This window comes from Myodes glareolus, chromosome 2 (genome assembly GCF_982192425.1).
Source record: "Myodes glareolus chromosome 2, mMyoGla1.1, whole genome shotgun sequence".
NCBI classification, from domain to species: Eukaryota; Metazoa; Chordata; class Mammalia; order Rodentia; family Cricetidae; genus Myodes; species Myodes glareolus.
In genome coordinates this window covers 78,302,797-78,323,559 of record NC_142027.1, presented here as the reverse complement: position 1 = coordinate 78,323,559, position 20,763 = coordinate 78,302,797, and the positions used below count along the sequence as shown (strand labels likewise).

Sequence of the window (20,763 nt, the reverse complement as noted above, 5' to 3'; positions counted from 1 at the left end):
TTTTTACCTTTTCAATTCTATATTTTTCTTTTTCCTTTTTACTTCATGGATGGCTGTGCGACTGGTCCCTGGTACCCTCCTCCCCTTCTTTTTTTCTCGCTCCTCACTCCTAGCTCCTTCCTCTTCTCTTCTCTTTTTCTCTTTCTATTTATTTTCTCTGCTCTGTATTCCCACCTATCCCTCTCCTGCCTTCCTATTGGCCATTCAGCTCTTTATTAGATCAATCAGGTGTTTTAGACAGGGAAAGAGACACAGCTTTCACGGAGTTAGACAAATGCAACATAAAAGAATGCAACAATCTTTGCATCATTAAACAAACATTAAACAAACATTCCACGGCACAAACAAATGTATTGTCAGCTAATATTCCACAACAGAGATTTTCTAGCACTTGCCTGGCACATGGAGTCGGTGGATAGCAACTGTCTTCCCTTCATTATCAGACACTCCCTGATGCCATGAGTGCCCTCATACATGTACAAAAGCTTTGGAATGAAAAGATGGTCTTAGAGGTAAGCAACAGTCGATTCCAGCATAAGGAAAAAGATGAGAAAGAAAGAGAATGCTTTTAATTAGAAGATGTGAGAGGGAAAGCTGGCAAAAGTATAAAATTGTCCCTTCATGCGTACGAATAACTGATGCATACAGTAGAGGAAGGTGGGCTTAGTGGCGGCACTCTCTCCTAGGTTAGGGCTGGGACCTGGAGGGTGGAGGGGAGGCTGGAGAGATGAACAGAGTGAGTCATCTGTCTGAAAACATTTAATGAACTGCCACCCACCTGCAGGGACTGGCCTTTGTGGGCAAATCACTTTGAACTAGGTAAAAATAGCCAACAGAAACCAGCCCCACACAAAAAGAAGAAAGGGGGGAAAAGTCATCTTATTTTGTTGACTGACATTGTTTTGATCAGAATGTGAAAGCACATGCTGACTTGAGTTGGTCAGAAAGACACCCTGGGGCTGATGGAATCCTGTGCATTTATTCATTCCTCCAGCTATTTACCAGGAGTGACTTTTAAACCTAAGTCAATCCATCCTCAGACCTACCTCTGTTATATAAGGCTGCTTTGTTTCTGACTGCTCAGCCCCAAAATTTCACACAGAAACCGTATTTGCAATACTGTTTGGCCAATAGCTTAAGCGTATTTTTGGCTCACTCATATCTTAAATTAACCCATCTCCATTAATCTGGGTATCGCCTTGAGGCTGTGGCTTACTGGATAAGGTTCCGGTGTCTGTCTCCAGTGGGGCTACATGGCTTCTTCTGACTCTGCCTTCTTTCTCCCAGCACTCAGCTTAGTTTTCCCTGCCTAACTAAATTCTGCCTTGCTATAGGCCAAAGCAGTTTTTTTATTCATTAACCAATGAAAGCAACACAGAAGGACTTCCCACACCATTTCCCCTTTTCTGTTTAAATAAAAAGGAAGATTTTAACTTTAACATAGTAAAATTACATATAGCAAAAATAGTTATAAAGCAAGAATCATAGTTATTTATATCTACTTTATCTCTTATCATAACTAAGGGAAACTATAACTATCTATTCTTCAACTTCATCAAAGACTCCAGAAGGATATATAATGTTACCTAAGTAAATAGGACTTAGGTATTTTTGTACCTAATAGGTACCTATTAGGACTTAGGTACAATTTGGAAATTGTAAGCAACTTCCAAAACTCTAGAACTGACAGAGACATCTCGATGCCTGGAAAGTCACTCAAAGTTCTTCTGTATCATTGGAGCATCCATCTTCAGCCTATAGGCCCATAGTATCCAGCAGACGTTTCCACAAAAGCAGGAAATTTCAAAGACAGTTCTGCCTATATTGGCAGTTTGTCAGTCACTTTCTTCTGTGTCCTGTAGAATGTCTAGCAGACTCTTTCATGAAGCAGGAACTCCAAAGGACTGTCTCACCTTTAGGCAAGTTCAGCAGTCATTTCTCTGTGGGTCCTGCATGTCCAGTTAAATAATAAAAGCAACACATAGATAGAAGGACCTTTTACACTATACCTCCTTCCACATTTTCCTCCACAATGAAAGGACTTTTACCATGGAAATGTTACTCTCCACATCCACGAGGTTTGGTGAAGCCCCTCTTAAAAATCTCAATAGAGAATCAGAAACCATGCCTCCCAGTTTGTGTCATGATACACCTCAGCTTCCTTCCTTCTCTCCATTATGTCCCTGTGAGACCACCTTCCACTCCTGGCCTTCCTAGCATTAGCTTCCAGTCCTCAAAACTGTTCTGCAGATGAGCCCTTCAAAGAAGCCATTAGTTTCAATTATTTTCTAACTCAAGAAGCAAGTTGACTATCAGTTTGTATCTCGTTCCCTTTTCAAGCATTCAAGGCCTTCACCATCCACAGACGCTGAAGGATTTGAAGATAGGATGGAGTTTTCATCCATTCTTTCTGAAGATGTTTGGGGTTCTGGGGCAAGGTGGCAAGTTACCCTGCTAATGGGCTGCTGGAAGTGTGAGATGAACTGGAATCGCAGGAAGGACTTGCATGAGCATGGGCTGTATATTTGCCTAGAAGCTAATGTAGGCTAATATAGAGGAAGCCATCAGAGAGAGGGAGCACAGGAAATCTGCCCATTGTCTAGAACTACAGGTTAAACAAGTGAGATGGGTGATGCCTGCTCTCTCTCTCTCTCTCTCTCTCTCTCTCTTTCTCTCTCACACACACACACACACACACACACACAGAGTCTACATAATTACAAAGAGCACTAGGGACTATTCATTTGTCTACATGGCAACACAGTTTTGGACCCAAATTATATTGTGGTTGGAATTTGTGAACCCAGGGCTGGAACTCCCGAGGACATCTCGTGAGCGAGCAGAGCGAGTTGAGGAACACGATGACACCACATTGGGCATTTTCTACAGCCCACATTGCCACAAGGAGGAACTGCAGGGTGCTTTCCTCACCACGCCTCTTCTGGGACATGGGAAGTTAGGGTAGTGATGTCAACACCAACAGACTCCTTATTTTGCCAGAAGGCAGGCATCTCTTACATCCTTCCATGCCTCTGTTGATGTGGACAAGAGAAGTCTAAGAGGATGAACTCCTCCTGCCTTGGGACCAGCAGGGTGAGTCAGCACTCTGCTCATACCATGATGACCCAGAGAAGAAGCCAGGTTCTAATAGACAGCAGAACTCTAGATCCAGGAGACTTCTTATTGTTGATACAAAGATGGATTGACTGTAAGATCCTGGAAGGAAATCAGATTGAAGTTCTCCAAAATGGGGAAGCATTAAACCCTTTCCAATGCTGAGGGTTAAGAAATAGTCCTTCATGAAGAAAAGAAATCACAGGAGTAGTCTGTGGTTTCATTCTGAAAAGGAAGGATGAAGGCACACAACCAGGGACTGCGTAGGCAGGGGCTGCAAGCTTATATCTGAAAGTTATTCCATAAAATATAACAACTCTGAACAAAAACACCACCACAAACTGAAAACTGAGGGAAAGTTAGTAGTGGTCTACTGCTTGCGGTAAAGAGGACCTGTGGGAGTCACTCAACAATGTAGGCCATTTTGCAAAACAATAACAAAAATCCGGCAGACTAAAGCTGAGAAAATGTCATTTTTATTTTATTGTTGGCATGGAAGAAGATAAATCCCACAAAATCATATATAAATACCATGGACATGATGTTAATTTTAACCTAAATGTCTCAGATACACGCATGCACACACTAAAATGCTGCTCTTAGCAAATAAAGTGAGATTATTAAAATTGAGCTCATTTTCCTTATTATTATTTTGAGTGCCTCCTTTCAGTTTCTCTTATTTTCTTTATATGCATGGAGTATGCTTTTTCAGACCCTTTGATTTGAAAAATGAATTAGCGGGGCAAAGTCCTACCACAGGTTCTCACAGGTGGCGAAGGGCTCTTGTTCCTGAATCTGACACCCCGAATTCCATCCCTGGGACCCACATGCTGGAAGAAGCGAATCTCTCATACATCACCTTCTGACGTCCATGTGCACTGTGGCATGTGCCCTACCTCAATACATAAATAAATGGTTTTCAATATTAAAATGCACTTTTGCAGCTATCATTTTCTATATTAAGTGTCAAGAATAAAATGATTCATAACTCAGGAATTCAGAACATTTTGTTTTCATTACCGCAACCCTTTCGTCCTGACCCAGAGGCTTCTGGCTTTAGCACAGATGCGAGGATGAACTTGGTAGAATTCTTATCTATGGCAGCATGTGCTAAGCCCTGGCTTTGAGCCTCAGCACAGCAGAGGCAAACAAACACTTCAAAACCTTAGAATGTTTTACTCTCAGCTGGGTGGTGGTGGTGCACACCTTTAACCCCAGAACTCGGGAGGCAGAGGCAGTCAGATCTCTGTGAGTTCGAGGCCAGCCTAGTCTACAGAGCGAGTTCCAAGACAGGCTTCACAGCTACACAGAGAAACCCTGTCTCGAAAAAAAAAAAAGTTATATTCTCATGTTTGTTGTTTCAGAATTTCTTGTTACAATGCACGCATTTTCTTTAGTTCATAGTTTTAAAGCCGTATTGCAGTCGTGGTCTGGACACAGTCTAAGCTGGCGTCTGCAGTGATGGCCCACCCTTTATACGATATTTCCACAATGGGCTGTTGGTTTCATTCTTCAGCGACTCTGCTTTCCCTGGAGTCCTTCCATACTACATGCACATCTCCTCACACCAGGCTGTCTTTTCAACCCTTCCATCTCTTCCCATTGGCAGACGTCACGCCTTCTTGCCACGCCCCCATCTCATTAGGATTCCAGTCTCTAAAGCTGCCCCGGCTGGATTACCACATTTGCATTCTCTGTGCTATTCTCTCCAAACCCATTTTGCATTTTCCTTAGCTCCTGTGTCTTGCTTTCACTCATTCTTGAAGGAAGTACTCCTGACGAGTATCAGGACTCATTCCCTCTGCGCGCGCCAACTTAAGAGTGGCGAAGAAGTGTGCAAGGCCCATCCCCGGGCTGCCTTCCCAGAGCATGGCACCCTGGAAGATCGCTTTCAGCGTTACTTTCCTCTCAGTCCCAGAAAGAGTCTACTTTCCAGAATGCTTAATCTTCCTTATAGGGAGGTAAAAATATCTTAGCATTCCATAGCCATTTTAATAACTACACATGTTCATTTAAATGTAAATCCCATGTGTATCCATATCATTACGTTGCCTTAAAGTTCCTTATGTGACCGTTTATTTTGATCACTCGATTTGTTGAAGTCTGACTGACAATAGCTATCATGTCCCTCTCCAACTGTGTTTGGCCAAATTATTTAATATGTTTTGATACTTGTTATTTGGAATAAAAATATTCATGAATGTGATATTTCTAATAAATTATTTTAGTCATGTTGTTTTCCATATAAAATCTATATTGCTTAATATGAATATCATTCTTTTTTGTATTTTCTTAGTATACCTGTGTTTTTTCTCTACTTTACCTGCTCTGTCCCATTTTGTGTAAAACATAATATATTTAGAACTGGAATATACCCCAAACTACAGTTCTTTGTCTTTCAAGAGAAATAATTAAACCAGTCACACTTAATGTGATAGTGTTCATGTTTGACCTCACTTCTACCATCTTATCTTATGCTTCTATGTTTATGTCTCTTTTCCATTTTCTTATTTAGTTTTTAATCTTGACTATAAGATTCCAGCTCTACCTTCTAATTTTGAGATTAAAAATAGGATATCTAGTTTTATATTGACCTACTCCTATTTAAAATATATTTATGCCTATAACTCTATGTCAACAATAAAAAAATTATGACTTTCACATTACAAAATGAGAAATTTAGTTCTTATATTAAGTAGCCTGGACTTTAGGATTAGTTTTAATTGATACATAAACCATAAAGTTTATATATATATTAGGGATAGAATGTAATATTTCAGTAACACATGCGTTGTAAACCAAACATTTAAATCAAACATTTACCTCCTCAAAAATTTCTTATTTCTTTATGGCAAAAGTGTTCAGAATCTTTTTTTAACTTTCTGAAACATATAGCCTATAAAATTATATACAATTCCCCACAGTGCCTATAAATGGTACCCTATAGTGCTCACACACAGTCCCTATATATACTCCTTTACAGTCCCTACATACAGACTCCTACACCCCCTATATGCAGTCCCTATACATAGATTTTGTCTTGGCCACTATTCTACTATGAAGAGGCATCATGAGCAAGGTAACTTTTATAAAAGAAAACATTTAATTGGGGTCTTGCTTGCAGCTTCAGAGGGCTAGTCCTGTATCATCATGGTGGGATGAATGGTAGCATAGGTAGATATACTGAAGTAGCTGAGCTTTGCTTCCTGATCCTCAGGCAGTAGGCAAACAGAGACACCAGGCCTGGCAATTTCAAAGTTAGCATACTCCCAGTGACTCACCTTCTCCAACAAGGCCGCACACCCTAATCCTTCCAAACAGTTCTTCAACTGGGGACCCAGCATGCAAATGTATGAACCTGTGGGGTCATTTTCCTTCAAACCACCACAGTCTCTTTCAGTACCTACACAGTACCCGACAGTACCTATACTGTAAACAGTTCCCTATGATGCCTATGTATAGTTCATATGGTATCTCTATATAGTTTCTACCTTACCTCTGTGCAGTCTCTACATTACCTGTATACAGCCCTCTAGAGTGCTGTCACAGGACTTGCTCCTATCTTTGACTTGGTACCCACGGACCAGCATCTGATGTGGGATGTCCTTCTGTATATGTGTTGCTTTTATTGACTAATGAATAAAACTGTTTTGGCCAATGGCTTAGCAGAGTAAAGGCAGGTGGGAAATCTAAACAGAGATAGAGAGAGAGTAGATGGAGTCAAGGGGATGCTATGGAACAGCCAAAAGAGTAACATGATGACACTGGGAAGCACAGCCTAGTGACAACACACAGATTAGTAGAAATGAGTTGATTTAAGATATAAAAGCTAGTTAGAAATACACTTGAGTCATTGGTCAAAAGTGTTGCAATTAGTATAGTTTCTGTATGATTATTCTGGTCAGGGCAGCTGGGAAATGTACGTGCAGTCTCTGGTTACAAAACAGCACCCAATGTTCGGCAATGTACAGCCACACAAAGCCCAAGAAAGCATTACAAAAGGGCTTCTAGACCCACGAAAATGGTAGTCAATAGGAGCATCTTGGTAGCCATTTTTTTTCAAATTGTCTCTGTTTTCTGGCAACAAGCAGTGATATGGCTTCTTTAAGAGAAGGCTTCCTGACTCAGCATTAGCAGCAAAAACTGCACAGCGTCTTTAAGAAATGGCTTCCTGGTTCATTCTGGTAGCACAAATGACTCTGGTTCTTTTTTAATTGAATGGGGTTTTGGGGAAACGTGCTGAAAGTTACTTGGTGATGGCATGGGCCAACAGCTTCCCAGAGTTGGGGTAGTAAACATGGCTCCCAGAGCTGGCATTAAATGGACCTCTGTCATGTTGAAAAGTCGAGCAGGGTGAAAGGAACAACCACCAAAGTGGCTGCTCTAGTCCTAGCCAGATTGCTTAGCTTTTTAAGAATTGCTCCTGGTCAGAAAATGATTACAGATACTCAATAAGACAGATTCAGATGAAAAAGACCTCTGAATGTGTCACAGTGTTGGATAAATTTACATGGGCTTAAGAGAGAGAGAAGAAAGAGTATTAAAGGAGTAAAGATACTAAAATAAATATCAAAAAGTAATAAAATAAAAAAGGCCACATAAAGATAGAAAATAAACAAAGAGTAATGGATTATGTATATTATTGTGTTTTCTTTGAATTTTTTTACTGTGAATGGGCTAAGTGGAGAGAGACATTTCATTTTATGGGCTGATAAGCTAAATCAACATATATTTTAAAGGTATCTTGACTTCAAAATGTGAGTCTAAGGATATGTTACTTTGGAAAAGAGGATCTGCTTTTGTTTCCACAGAGGATGGGAACCTGTGAATTCCTTCCAGGCTAATGTGGTTTGATGGGTCAAGAATTCCCAAAAGGTCTCCATGAACCCTAAAAATACTTCACCCAACAAACAGCAGGAAGCAGTTTGGAGAAAACAATGCCCAAATTCCCAAAATGATTGTTTATAAATGTTTGTTTTCATTTAAAAGGGGACATGATATAGAAAGGAATACTTTACATTGGCATAGACTTTGGTTTATTGATGCAAATTTAAGGTCAATTTTGTTGCATGTATTTCTATTCTTGTCTAAGGTATTATGTTTATACAGCTTATTTAAAAATGTTTTGATAATTAAAAATTATGGATTAATGGATAGTCATCTGTAATAGTCAATATTAGGTTTTCTAGATATGCAGAGATACATTTCAAATTGATAGTTAATCTTCAAACACTTCAAAGACCTACAGAATATGGCATTTAAAATATTTTGAAAACTTAGACACATCTGCTTCTGACAACACCAATCTACTTCAAGAGGATGATGAGCCATTTGGGCAAGAAATTGCTCATGTCTGGATTGCTTGATGGTATGCTGTATGAACTGGACATGCAGGACCCACAGAAAGAATGACTGCTGAACTTGCATAAAGAAGGTGAGACAGTCCTTCAGGGTTCCTGTTTTATGAAAGAGTCTGTTAGACATTCTACAGGACTCAGAAGAAAGTGACTGATAAACAGCCAGTATAGGTGAAGCAGTCTTTCAAATATCCTGCTTCATAAAAAAGTGTACCAAAGACTATGGACCTGTAGGCTGAAGATGGATGCCCCAACGTTACAGAAGAACTTTGGGTGACTGTCCAGGCAGTGAGATGTTTCTGTCATTTCTAGAGTTTTGGAAGTTGCTTACAATGTACTTCCAGTTTACTTAGGTAATATTATATCCTTCTGTGCTCTTTAATGGAGTTGAAGATTAGGTATTTATAATAGTCTTCCTTAGTTAAAATAAAAGATAAATTAGATATAAAATTTTAGACTCACAAAGATAGAATAGATAATAGAATATTTTCCTTAATTTGCCAAATGTAAATAGATTAAATATTGTAACTATAATTCTTGCTCGATGGCTGTTTTGTGTATGTAATTTTAATATGATAAAGTTAAAACTTCTCTTTTTATTTGGAAAAGGGAAATGATGTGGGATGACCTTCTGTATATATGTTGCTTTTATTGGTTAATAAATAAAGCTATTTCAGTCAATGGCTTAGAAGAGGAAAGCCAGGTGGGAAATCTGAACAGAGAAATAGAGGGAGAGTAGTCTAAACACTGCCCACCTTTGCAGGACAGCAAACTTCATTCACAGCGTTATTTCCACAATTCATAACAGGGTTTTTGACATCAGTTCTGGGGATCAAACTGGGGTACTTCTGTTTTTGCAGTAAGCTTTACTGACTGAGCCACCTACTAAGGCATTATTATTATTGTTGTTGTTGTTGCTGCTGCTGCTGCTGTTAATTTTTTAAGACAGGGTTTCTCTGCGTAGCCCTGGCTGTCCTGGAACTCCATAGACTAGGCTGACCTTGAACATACAGAGATCCACCTACCTCTGCCTCTGGAGTGCTGGGATTAAAGGTGTGTACCACCGCCACCCAGTTTATTTCTTTTCCATTATTTTTTGAGGCAGAGTGCTGAGATCACAGGGTGTACTCTGCAGTGGCTTTGTGTCTTTCATAGAACATCATTTCCATTCTCAATTTTCAGTTCTTGATTGCCAAGATCATTTTGAGTAAATGACTTTTATCACTACAAAGTATCAGTGGTCCACTTTCTGAGCACCACCTCTCCCTATCTTCCTGCTTGTGGAATTCTTCCATCCAAGTTCTCTAAGAAGACCTCAGGTTCCTTCTGGTGGTTCATGGTGTAGAGCGCCTGGTACTTGCCCATTGTATCTTTGAAAATCAAATATCGCTTTTCTCATTTTGTAACAATATCTTTGCTTTTTTACTTCATCTTCTCTCAAACATGCCATGAACTGTTTTATGTTTGGCATATTTCTTCATCTTGCCTTCTGTTCCTCCTTTCCTGTGCTGAGAATGCAGTGTGTCCACTGCAGCCCCTCCGTTCCTATGCCTCCATGCGTCTTGTAAGCTTTGTGTTCAGTTTAAGTTTTCTGTGGTGTTTCCCATTTGGGTTTCCATGGTACACAAAGCTCAGTCAAAATGCTGAGATGTGATCCTTGCATGATCTTCATTCTGCAAATGGCTTTAATGGCATTCCCATCTGCACCCTTCATTGACACCTCAAGTTTAACAAGCTGAACGCACCACCACACATATTCTGCTAGTGTTTCCTAGTTCTCTTATCCACAAAGCCATTATTCTCCCAGGCACAGAGACAGAAGCCTGGGAGTGACCTGTTTTCCCTGCTCCCTGCCACTCGCTGACATTTTCATTTCCTTCTGAGTCCATCCTTCCCTTCACTCCTGCCACCATTTGCTCAGCCCTCATGCTACCCAGTTTCTCTTCAAAGCCTCCTGGGGGAAGCCCTGTTTTCCTCTTCTCTTCATGCCACACTGCAGCCCAAGGGATTGTTTTAACATTTCAATATGACCATATCATTCCCCACTTAAAAAATTCCATTGCCCTTCCCTACTGTATAAAAAACTACATGCTTTACTGGGGCAGACATGACCCTCTATGGGTTGGCGGCTCACATTTCCAGCCTTGCCTTTTTTCACTTCCTGACAAACAGTTTCTGCTTTAGCAACTCTGAACTACCTTGCGGGAGTTGCCTCTGAGCCTTTGCTTATTCTGTTCCCTCTCCTTTGTTGACAGCTGTGGCTCAAGATCTCCAGAGTATTACCTGGCTCCCTCCATCTGCTAACTTCTCGGTTTGTTGATTTGCCTCTGACTTTCATCTAAGATCAGCACGGTCTGGTTTTGGCTCTGTTCACACAATTTATGAAAAACATTTTCCTCAGAAACCAGTCCTGTGTGGAGCCCACTGTGGGTGCTCAGTGCACATTTGGTTTCATGACTGAGAGCCTCTTCAGGAACACACTCGATGTGACTTGCATGATTTAGGGGTTTGGTGCAGCAAGGTGTTTGGGCAGAGCAGGACTTTCTCAGATACAGGGATGCATGGCTATTGGCTTTCTAGTAAAGAAACACCACCTGGAGACTATTAGGAGTCAGGCAGGCATGCTGGCACTAGAAAAGGAAACAAAAGGCACTTCTACCAGTGATGTCCTCGGGGCAGGTTTTAGGGCTCATGGGCATCCTTGCTGATGAAACTTTAGGATGGGGTGGTCTGGAGAGTAACACCCTCCGTGGCCCTCAAAGATCCTGACAAGAGCACCTCGCTCCATAGAAGATGCAGAGATATTTTTTTCAGCTCAGTTAATTAAAGGTGGGTCTACAGTGGTTGTTGTCCCAGAGCGGAGAGATACAGAAATACAGTAGGCAATGAAAACATTCTGCACCTCAGGACCCAAAGATTGAAATGGTTTGCTGAACCCTAGCTGCTTAGAGCTTCCACACCAGGTGGATCATAAAGAAAGTGAAGAGCCAGTTCCTGTGTAGACAAAGCCACCTCCACCATGTAGACCACATGGAAAGGAGGGTATGGCTCGAATGGCTGGCCATTGGGTTTTCCTCTGTAACCTTTTCTTGCTCACAGCCCCTGTTTCAGTGATCACATGGGTGAGACAGGCTGGAGACAACCACAGTGCCTGCCTCACAGGCTTGTCACTGGAATCAGGAGAGACTATAAATACATTGCTGCTTTTCTAAGTATGCAAATATTATTAATTATTAAGATAATATTTTACTTAAATCTCTTCTCTCTTGTACTCACTCTTTCTTGCCTTGGACCATACTTGTAATCTCAGTACTTCAGAGGCTGAGGCAGAGAGATGGTGAGTTTGAGACATGTCTGAGCTATGTAACCCTTGTGGACGAAAGAAAGAAAGAAAAAAAGAAAGAAAGAAGGAAGGAAGGAGAGAAAGAATTTTCAAGTTTTTTTTAATGCTCTCTCCTTTCACACTGTGATCAAGGAAAAGCACCTTTTGTTTTCATTGGGATATTGATCACTTAGGAGGTCAATTATTAAAAGAAAAGTGGATTTTTTTCTTACGTGAATCAAAACCTTCAGAAGAGAAGGCAAGAAGAAGGAATTCCACCCTGGAGAACCCGGAGAAGCACTCGTTAGAGCAGAGATGATGCTGTGGAATATTATTTTAAGACGTTACATTTGTTTATGCTGTGGAACATTGGTTCAATGATGCAAAGATGTGTTGCGTTCTTTTATGTTTCATTTGTTTAACTCCCTGATGCTCTGTTACTTTGATTGTCTAAAACACCTATTTGGCCTAATAAAGCGCTAAACAGCCAATAGTGAGGCAGGAGAAAGGATAGGCAGGGCTGGCAGGCAGAGAGAATAAATAGGGGAAATCTGGGAGGAGTGATAGAGGAGCAAGAAGGGGAGGATGTCAGGGGCCTGCCACCCAGCCACCCAGCCACCCAGTCAGCCATGGAGTAAGAGTATAAGTAATATATATATATATATATATATATATATATATATATATATATATATATATATGTGTGTGTAAGAGAACACTAAAAGCTCAGAGGCAAAAGGTAGGCAGGATAATTTAAGAAAATCTGTCTAGAAATAAGCCACACCAAGGCCAGGCATCCATAAGAAAGAATAAACTTCAGTGTTATCTGGTAGCTGGGTGGCAGGCCCCCCAAAAGCATAAACAATAAAGCAACCACCAACAAGGTGGTGGTTCCTCTATGCTGTGACCTCCAGGCCAGGCTCACCCTGTGTAGGTGGAGAGCTCCACCCTTTTGCTTTGTTTATTTGTTGTTCTAGCGTTGTGTGTCGCTAAACACAGCCTTGAACTTGTAATTCCCAGGCTGCAGTCTCTCAAGCAGTTGGGATTTCTGGCACGTGCCTCTGTTCCTGGCCTGGGCTCCTCATTGAGATGATGACTAAGGACTAGACACTCTCCTGGCTCCTTCTCCAATCTTATTTCCAACCATACTAGGAACTCTTAGATATACAAATTAATACATGTCTCCTATGACTGAAGAGCATTCTAGAGTGCTAAAGCAACATGCAGTTCATATAACTTGAATATAATATATCCAGAGCCATGCAGCAAGGGGGCCATCACCACCATGAGTACCACCATCACCACTGCTGCATCACCACCATGAGTACCACCATCACCACTGTTGACATCACCACCATCAGTACCACCATCACTACTGCTGCCATCACCACCATGAGTACCACCATCACCACTGTTGCCATCACCACTATCAGTACCACCATCACCACTGTTGACATCACCACCATGAGTACCACCATCACCACTGTTGACATCACCACCATGAGTACCACCATCACCACTGTTGACATCACCACCATCAGTACCACCATCACCACTGTTGCCATTACCACCATGAGTACCACCATCACCACTGTTGACATCACCACCATGAGTACCACCATCACCACTGTTGACATCACCACCATCAGTACCACCATCACCACTGTTGACATCACCACCATCAGTACCACCATCACCACTGTTGACATCACCACCATCAGTACCACCATCACCACTGTTGACATCACCACCATCAGTACCACCATCACCATCATCTTCAGAACAAATAGAAGTCCGTTCTTTTACTGGGAAAGAAACTTGGAAAATTTACCTTTTTTCTTTTTTTTTTTTCGAGACAGGGGTTCTCTGTGTAACCGTCCTGACTGTCCTGGAACTTGATTTGTAGACCAGGCTGGCCTCAAACTCGCAGAGATCCACCTGCCCTTGCCTCCCGAGTGCTAGGATTAAAGGTGTGCACTATCACTGCCTGGCTGAAAGTTTCTTAGCTTGAGGGGCTGATGTTAATCCCAGAAAATGCTCTGAAACAGCATTTGGAATTGGCACTGAGGCTGTGAAATCCATAGGTAACGGAGGCTCACCAAAGGCAGTTTATCACTAATTAATGGCATTGCTTCTTTGACAAGGGTACTGAACAACAGACTAAGGGAACAACAGGGCAGGGGATCAGGACCATCCCAAGCTGTTTGATGAGCTTTGCCTGACAGTCTCTTGGAAAAGACAGAAAATATGAGCTAAATGATGGCACCGTAAGCTGAATAACTTTTCTAAAAACTCGTTGTTCAGTTATTGAATTCATGCCTAAGTAGTCTGGGAGGACAGAAAGAAGTGACTACTATAATGCTCATTGTTTGGGCTGAAAACTTGGGCGATGTGGTCATGCATATCACATTTGGGATGGGTGGAACCTGCTGGAAGGGCCAGCAGAATCAGTGGATCACAACATTCTGAAATATCGTAGCAGGCTATCGAGAAAGACAGACTAAAGGAGACATAATATGGAATAAATGCAAAGTCTCTGCATTCGTATTCCAGGTGTCACCTGCATGACAACAATGGAACCAGGGTGACAGGGCGAGAAGGGGAGTTCAGGAGTCAGTCAGCAGGCAAGCGGGGTTATTTCCATGGCTAAAAATCACAGCCAGTGTTAATGGCATAAAGAGCTCATTAGGCCTCAGGAAGCTTTTAGCAGAAAAAGAATTGAAGAAGTGAGGAAGGTGCTCACTTCCCTTTGGATTATAATTAGGCCTCCCTTAAGAAGGGGCCTGTGATCCTGGGTAAGTCAATCCTGCGCTTGGGAGACTCACAGAGGGTAGCGGCCGGCTGGAGTGCTTTGCCAGTTAAGTTCAGAGGCGAGCCCTCCTCACACCCTGAGCACAGTTTTTGCACTCTTGAATGCCATTTGCAGCTACAAATTGTATGGATGGTTTCCCTTCGAACACCCACAAATTCACCCTTTTATCTGCTTCCCAGGCAGCCAGGAGGGTGACAAGTTGCATCAACATCACCGTGCACGTCCGTGCTGAGGCAAAGCAGAGAGCCTTGGGAACTTTGGGACCATTAGATCTGCGTGGAAAAGTCCGTCTCTCCTGCCAGCTTTGCACACACAGAAAAGCTACTCAAACATTCTGAGACTCACCATCCTTGTCCAAGAAATAGGGTTATTAACATCAGGCTTATAGTGACGTGAGTGACAGAAGAGGGTACAGTAGGGGGCAGGGAGCAGGCAGAGCCTTTCCTCTAGTCTCTCTCTCTCTCCTGTGGGTCAGACACTGTGCAGAGGACACGGTAGAAAACAAGACCGACAGAGGCATCCTGTTCATACTCTAGGATGCTGGGCTCTGCAGTTAAGGAGATTTACAATCTCCAACGCATCCACCGAGAGCAGCCTGTCTCACTTAAGCACGAGAAATACAACCAGTGTGGCTGTGAAGCGGAAACTCTAATTGTGCTTTATCTTGAGGATTTAAATAAGCACGGGTAGAGAGAGCGAGAGATACGTGAAAAGAGACAACACCGCTCCAGATATATCTCAGGCATAGTTCCAAGACTGACTGAGCAGAATGAAGATGCAGTGTAAGAAAACTGTGCCCAAAGCACCCAGAACAGAGCCCCGGACATTCTTACTTGTCCCTGCATCTATTCAATCCATTCTATTGAATGTCACCTACGTATAAAACTCAGGTGCTGGGGATGTAGTGGAAATGTAGGTTCAGCTCTGCACTGAGTGAGTCTGTAGCTCAGTGAGGACATGTGAAAGAAACAGCTTCACCACGGCAAGGTAAGTCTATGTTCTCTGCTGCCGAGACATCTGTCTTCCACACACAACAGGAGAGAGGTTTCCAGAAGGATCTGTCTGGCCCTGAGCTGAGTCCTGCTGAGGCTGATTTCACCATAAGCCTCAGACGAGGTTTTTTCCATATGTAACAACATAGGGCTACTGACCCAGTTGCTGGTAGTAGTGGTGGGTATGAGGCAAACACGACTCTAAAGAAAACCCATGACCAGGGACAATTCATTTCTTTTAAAATTGCCCTCTTGTGGGGCAGTGGTAGTGGTATGGTGTCTAATTGGGTTTCTTCTTTGCTAGCCACATACTCTTGGACTCGGCGGTAGTTTCGTGATGATAATCCCTTGGCATGTGTGTATGTGTACATATGCGTGTATGAATATGTGCGTGTGTGTGCATGTATAGGTGTGTGTGGTTGGAAGTCTCTCTACTTCAAACTTTCTCCACTCTCTATTCTGTGACATGGTCTCTCACTGAACCCAGAGCTCACTGATGTAGCCAGGTTGGCTGGCCAACCAGCCCCAGGGACCCTCCTTTCCCCATTCCCCCAGCACTGGGATTATAGGCACACAACACATGCCTCTTTCTTTATCACATTGGTGGTGTGATCTAAACTTAGTCTCCCTTATTGAATGGGCATGGCAAGGGCTTTACTGCTGAACCACTCCGCCAGTCTACAACCTCTTAAAAACTGTCTCATCTGGTGTTGTCTTGATTGGATTTTTTTTCTGGGCCGTGTTGCTGTTATTTGATTAGACAAACGCTGCTACTTATAAGTAATGATGGTTTTGCTGTGGGATTCTGATACTTGATGTAAACAAATGGCTCTGTGAATCTGGCCAGAATGTGAAGAAGCCGTGGCTCCTGGGAATCTATTGATCCTGGCAGTGATGGTGGTGTATGTTTATAAGGGTGAGGATTATTGCAATCACTGTGTGAAGATGAGGGAGAGTATATACATTTATATATTCTTATACAACAGTTTGATTTGCTCCAAGTTAACATGGGATGCCCAGCCAAAGAATTGTGTAGCCCACAGTTAGTCACATAAAACTAGGTACAGTTTTAAAGCTAAACACTTTTGTAGAGGCCTATAATCCCATCACTGTGGAAGTTGAGACAGGAGGATTGCTGGGAGTCTGAGGCTAGCTTAGTCTACATTAGTGAGACTTCATATCAGAAAACAACAGCAATAAGTAAGAATAGCCTTATATGAAGCAATTTCCATATCCCTATTTATTTGAGTGCATAAATTAGATGGCATGTGTGACTTCTCCCATCACGCTGGGGATGCTCACGTATGTGGCTTTGTCCTGTGAAGTTCTACACAATTCTTGTGTAGCTAAGCTTTACCTACTTAGACTGTGGTAGAGCTGCCTCTATGGAAATGGAAGTGTGAGTCGGTGTAGCTCTTTTATTCTTACAAGGAACAGTGGCTTCTTGTGTACCTATAAGGAACCTCCAAATAGCTTTGCCCTTTGGCTTGGTAATTTTCCTTCTGGGAATCTACCCGAAAGAAGGAACTGGAAATGTGCATGGTAAAGAGTTTGCCCAGACTTCCTGGTAGTTGCCGAGGAGAGCAGACAAGTTAAAAAGCTAGCAGCATAATAATACACAGCTGGGAAGTGATGCTGGCGAGGGGACGCTCGCTACAAGACCAAGTAAGGAAAAAAACCAAAACAAAAAGCCAGAGGCACAATAACGACCGCACATCACAGCCAGGGAGCGTGGGTTTGCACTGTGGCTCTGCCCCTGGAGTCGGTCACCTGTACACTCTGCCATCCTAGAGAAACGGGGTTGATAATAATAACACCTATCTCAGAGGGATTTCCTAGGATTAAGTGACATAATGAAGAGAAAACGATTAACACCATGCAAAGTACATTTATTAGGTTACCTACAAATGCCAGCCCTCTATGGAGTGTAGGATCTCAAGGCGTAAAAATAGACAGACGAGAAATATGTCAATGTATTAAGAAACATGGGATCTGGGTGGTAGGAACCAGGGGCAATAATTTTTCACTTTCAACTTCCCAAATGTTCTGCAATGAGCAGGAACTACTATTATATTAAGGGAGTATCATGCTGTTGTAATAGAAACCAATATATATTTTTAAAAAAGAATGTTACCCACAATGAAGCAGCACTTCCTCTTTCCCTTCCAGAGGAGGAGCTGGAACCAGCCTTGGCAGACACTCACACAGGCTCATGCTGGGCCCCTAAGAGGGTCAGGGGTTGAGGGAGCCTTGCCACCTGTTGTTGGGAGGGGAGGTGGGTGAGCAGGGGAGATGATCCTAGGCCCTAGGCATTTCTTCCACTTCTAAGACTCTGCATTTCAGGCTGCTCTGATGGTTAGCGCTTCCCCTCACCATTTGGTTGATCCGAACAAAAGACTACATAAAACATAGAAAGTGTATGGGGGATAGGGAGGTGGCTCACTGGTAAAAGGATCGCTGCAGGAGCATGGAGATCTGAGTTCCGATCCATGTACACCCATAGACAAAGCTGAGCAAGGCAGTATAGTTCAGTGCCAAGAAGGATAGGAGGATTTCCAAACTTGATGGTCAGTCAGTCTCGCTGAATCAGGGTTTAGTGATATCTGATCTCTAAAAATAAGGTAGAAAGTGATAGAGGATCTTACACACACACACACACACACACACACACACACATACAGGGAGACATAGACACACAGAAAGACATGGAACATGTACACACAGAGATATGGGACATATACACACAGACATAGAATATGTACACCACAGACATGGGGCATGTACATAAATGTGCACACAGAAACATGGAACATATACACACACAGGCATGGGATAAGTACACACACAGGGACATGTACACACAAAGAGACACAGGACATGTACACACATGGGAGGACGTGGACACACACATACGAGAGCAGTTTTCTACTTCCTTCCCACCTCTAGATCTCTCTCAGAAACAATAATGCCTAGAACGATGGAGTCAAATGTTAAATGGATGGGTGCGTGTATGTGTGTGGGGGATGGGCTTCGATCAGACCAGAAACACCACAGGAAATTAGCTTAGTTACAGCTGTCTTATTTAATCAGTGTAATTTATAGTCAAAGTGGAGTTTCTGTCCAATACAGCCCTTTAAGCAAGAAGCACCTTTCCATGGCGTGGACATCCCTAGAATGAGAAGGGTACAGTTGTAAAGGGTGTGTGTGAGTGTGCACATTTGGTTGCTGATGTTGGTGCCGTGCACTACCATCCTTCAGTCCTTCATACTGTGAGGGTACCCAGTTCTCCAGCAAGTGGCTGCAGGAGCTGTGCTGTGTAAACACAGTATCCCCAGGCACCGAGACATCAAAGTCTTGTGTCTGACTATTGTACCTCCTTATGTTTGGAGGTGACCCGTGTATACCTCCAGATCTATGATGGGTCCTCAAGGCCCCCCCCCCCCCCAAGCGAAAGCCTGATAGACAGCTCTCCTCGGTCCTCCTCCCTGTAGGGAGGTCATCCTATGCTAATGAGGTCCTGGCAGATAACCTAGCAGCCTGGGCTAGTGAGCCTGGGGGTTCACACAGCAACATCACAAGTCACCTCCTCCCTTAGCAGACCCCTCTGACCCCCTCCTCCCTGGAGATGAGGGAGGGGTCCCTGCGCTACCCTGAAGTGCACAGCAAGACCGCTCGCGCGCGCGCGCGCCTGATTCTTCCCTGTCCACTGCAACGGCGGCAGGAATGGAGGCAGACCCTCAGAATCACCTGTAGGGCTTTCAAGAAGTCCACAACCCCATCCTGAAATTCTAGTCCACTAATCTCGATAAAAGGGACATCAGAAGATACGGCGTGAGGTGGTCGGGTGCAATTTTTGAATGCCCCACATCCCCACAGGTGATTCTAAATGCACCCCCATTAAGATACAAACACACAGACAGGTCTTGTGACCCAAAAGAAACAGGTCGGCTTTAGGTTCCCCTTGATGTTCCCTCCTTTATTTGCCAAGGTGTCTGTATTCTCTTCAGAGTCTCTCTAAGCCTACGACATAAGAGGCTTTGAACTTGGAGTGTCCCAAAGTCTCACAACCCCGCGGGACTGTCAGGGGCTCTGGCCACCAGCAGCAGAAAGACATCCCCTGCTCCCCTTAGCCCCCTGACTCCGCGTGCCGCGATCTGGATACCCTAGAGTCTACGTAAGAAAGGAAGACATTTGACCAGTTGCTTCAGCAAACTGCCCGAAGCAAGGCCGCCTGTCGCCCGCACACCTTCGCGTCCCGACCGACTGTACAGGGAGGGGGCCCCACCCTGCACAGTTCACTGGCGCATCCCCTCCCGCCCGGGTTTGTGGCAGGTGGCGCTGTCAGGATGGGCGCAGGGGCCTCATCTGCAGCTTCTTTCCCAGCCGCGGGACCCACTCTTGCTTTGCCCTGGTTTCCAAGTTGCTGCCGCGTTCCCCCACATTTCGCCCCCCACCCCCCCAAGCTGGTAACCTCTGTTTTGTGGCCGCGGTCTTACCTCACCATGCAACACTTGGGTGCGCGCTTCCCGGGGGCGCTCCCTCCTAGCTGCTTATTCCCTTACTTGGGAGGAAAGAGGAACCGAGAGACACAGGGGGACCGAAGCGTGCGCCAGGGCGTCCTCCCAGTGCAGCCCTCTCTGGGGCGGGGACATTAGGCGGCTTCCAGGGTTGGTGGCACGGGGGTCTTTCGCCTCCGTTAGGGGTTCGACTGCAAGAAGGGCAGACTGCCTCTGCTGCCCACTACGGCACTGCGGCTCTGCACCCTGTCCCTCGCAGCATCGCAAGTCCAGCTGCCACTCTCGCGGCGGAGCCCTGCCCCCCGGGCGCAGAGCCCGCCCCCGCCACACACCCGCGCGCGCAGACACACGCGTCCCCCACAAACACACGGGTGCACACACATAAACACGTGCACGCACACACGCACACCCACGGATACCGATCGTTCGGTGGGAACCTGTGTGTGCATAATCAGGGCACTCCTGACTGACAGCGCTTTGGGCAGCGAGGATGCATGAAGTGCAAGAAACTGGCTGACTTCGAGGTAGAGAACAATTACTGGAAAAATACAGTATGCCCTGGCTGTTTATTTTCCTTAATGTAGAAACCTGGGAGTCTGAGCCGCCTGTTTCAACCAAAGCAGGTACAAAATTTAAACATAAAAATCAA

At 43.8% G+C, this 20,763-nt stretch overlaps 1 protein-coding gene across 2 annotated transcripts in view; it reads right to left on the bottom strand.

The window, feature by feature from the left end:
* Positions 1-20,399, bottom strand: part of Dgkg (diacylglycerol kinase gamma) — a 199,304-nt gene extending 178,905 nt beyond the window's left edge. For both annotated transcript variants that reach the window (XM_087902007.1, XM_087902013.1), the window contains exon 1: positions 20,094-20,399. The gene's annotated coding sequence lies outside the window, so the exon portion shown is untranslated. The remainder of the gene's footprint in view (positions 1-20,093) is intronic.
* Positions 20,400-20,763: the final 364 nt, after the last annotated feature.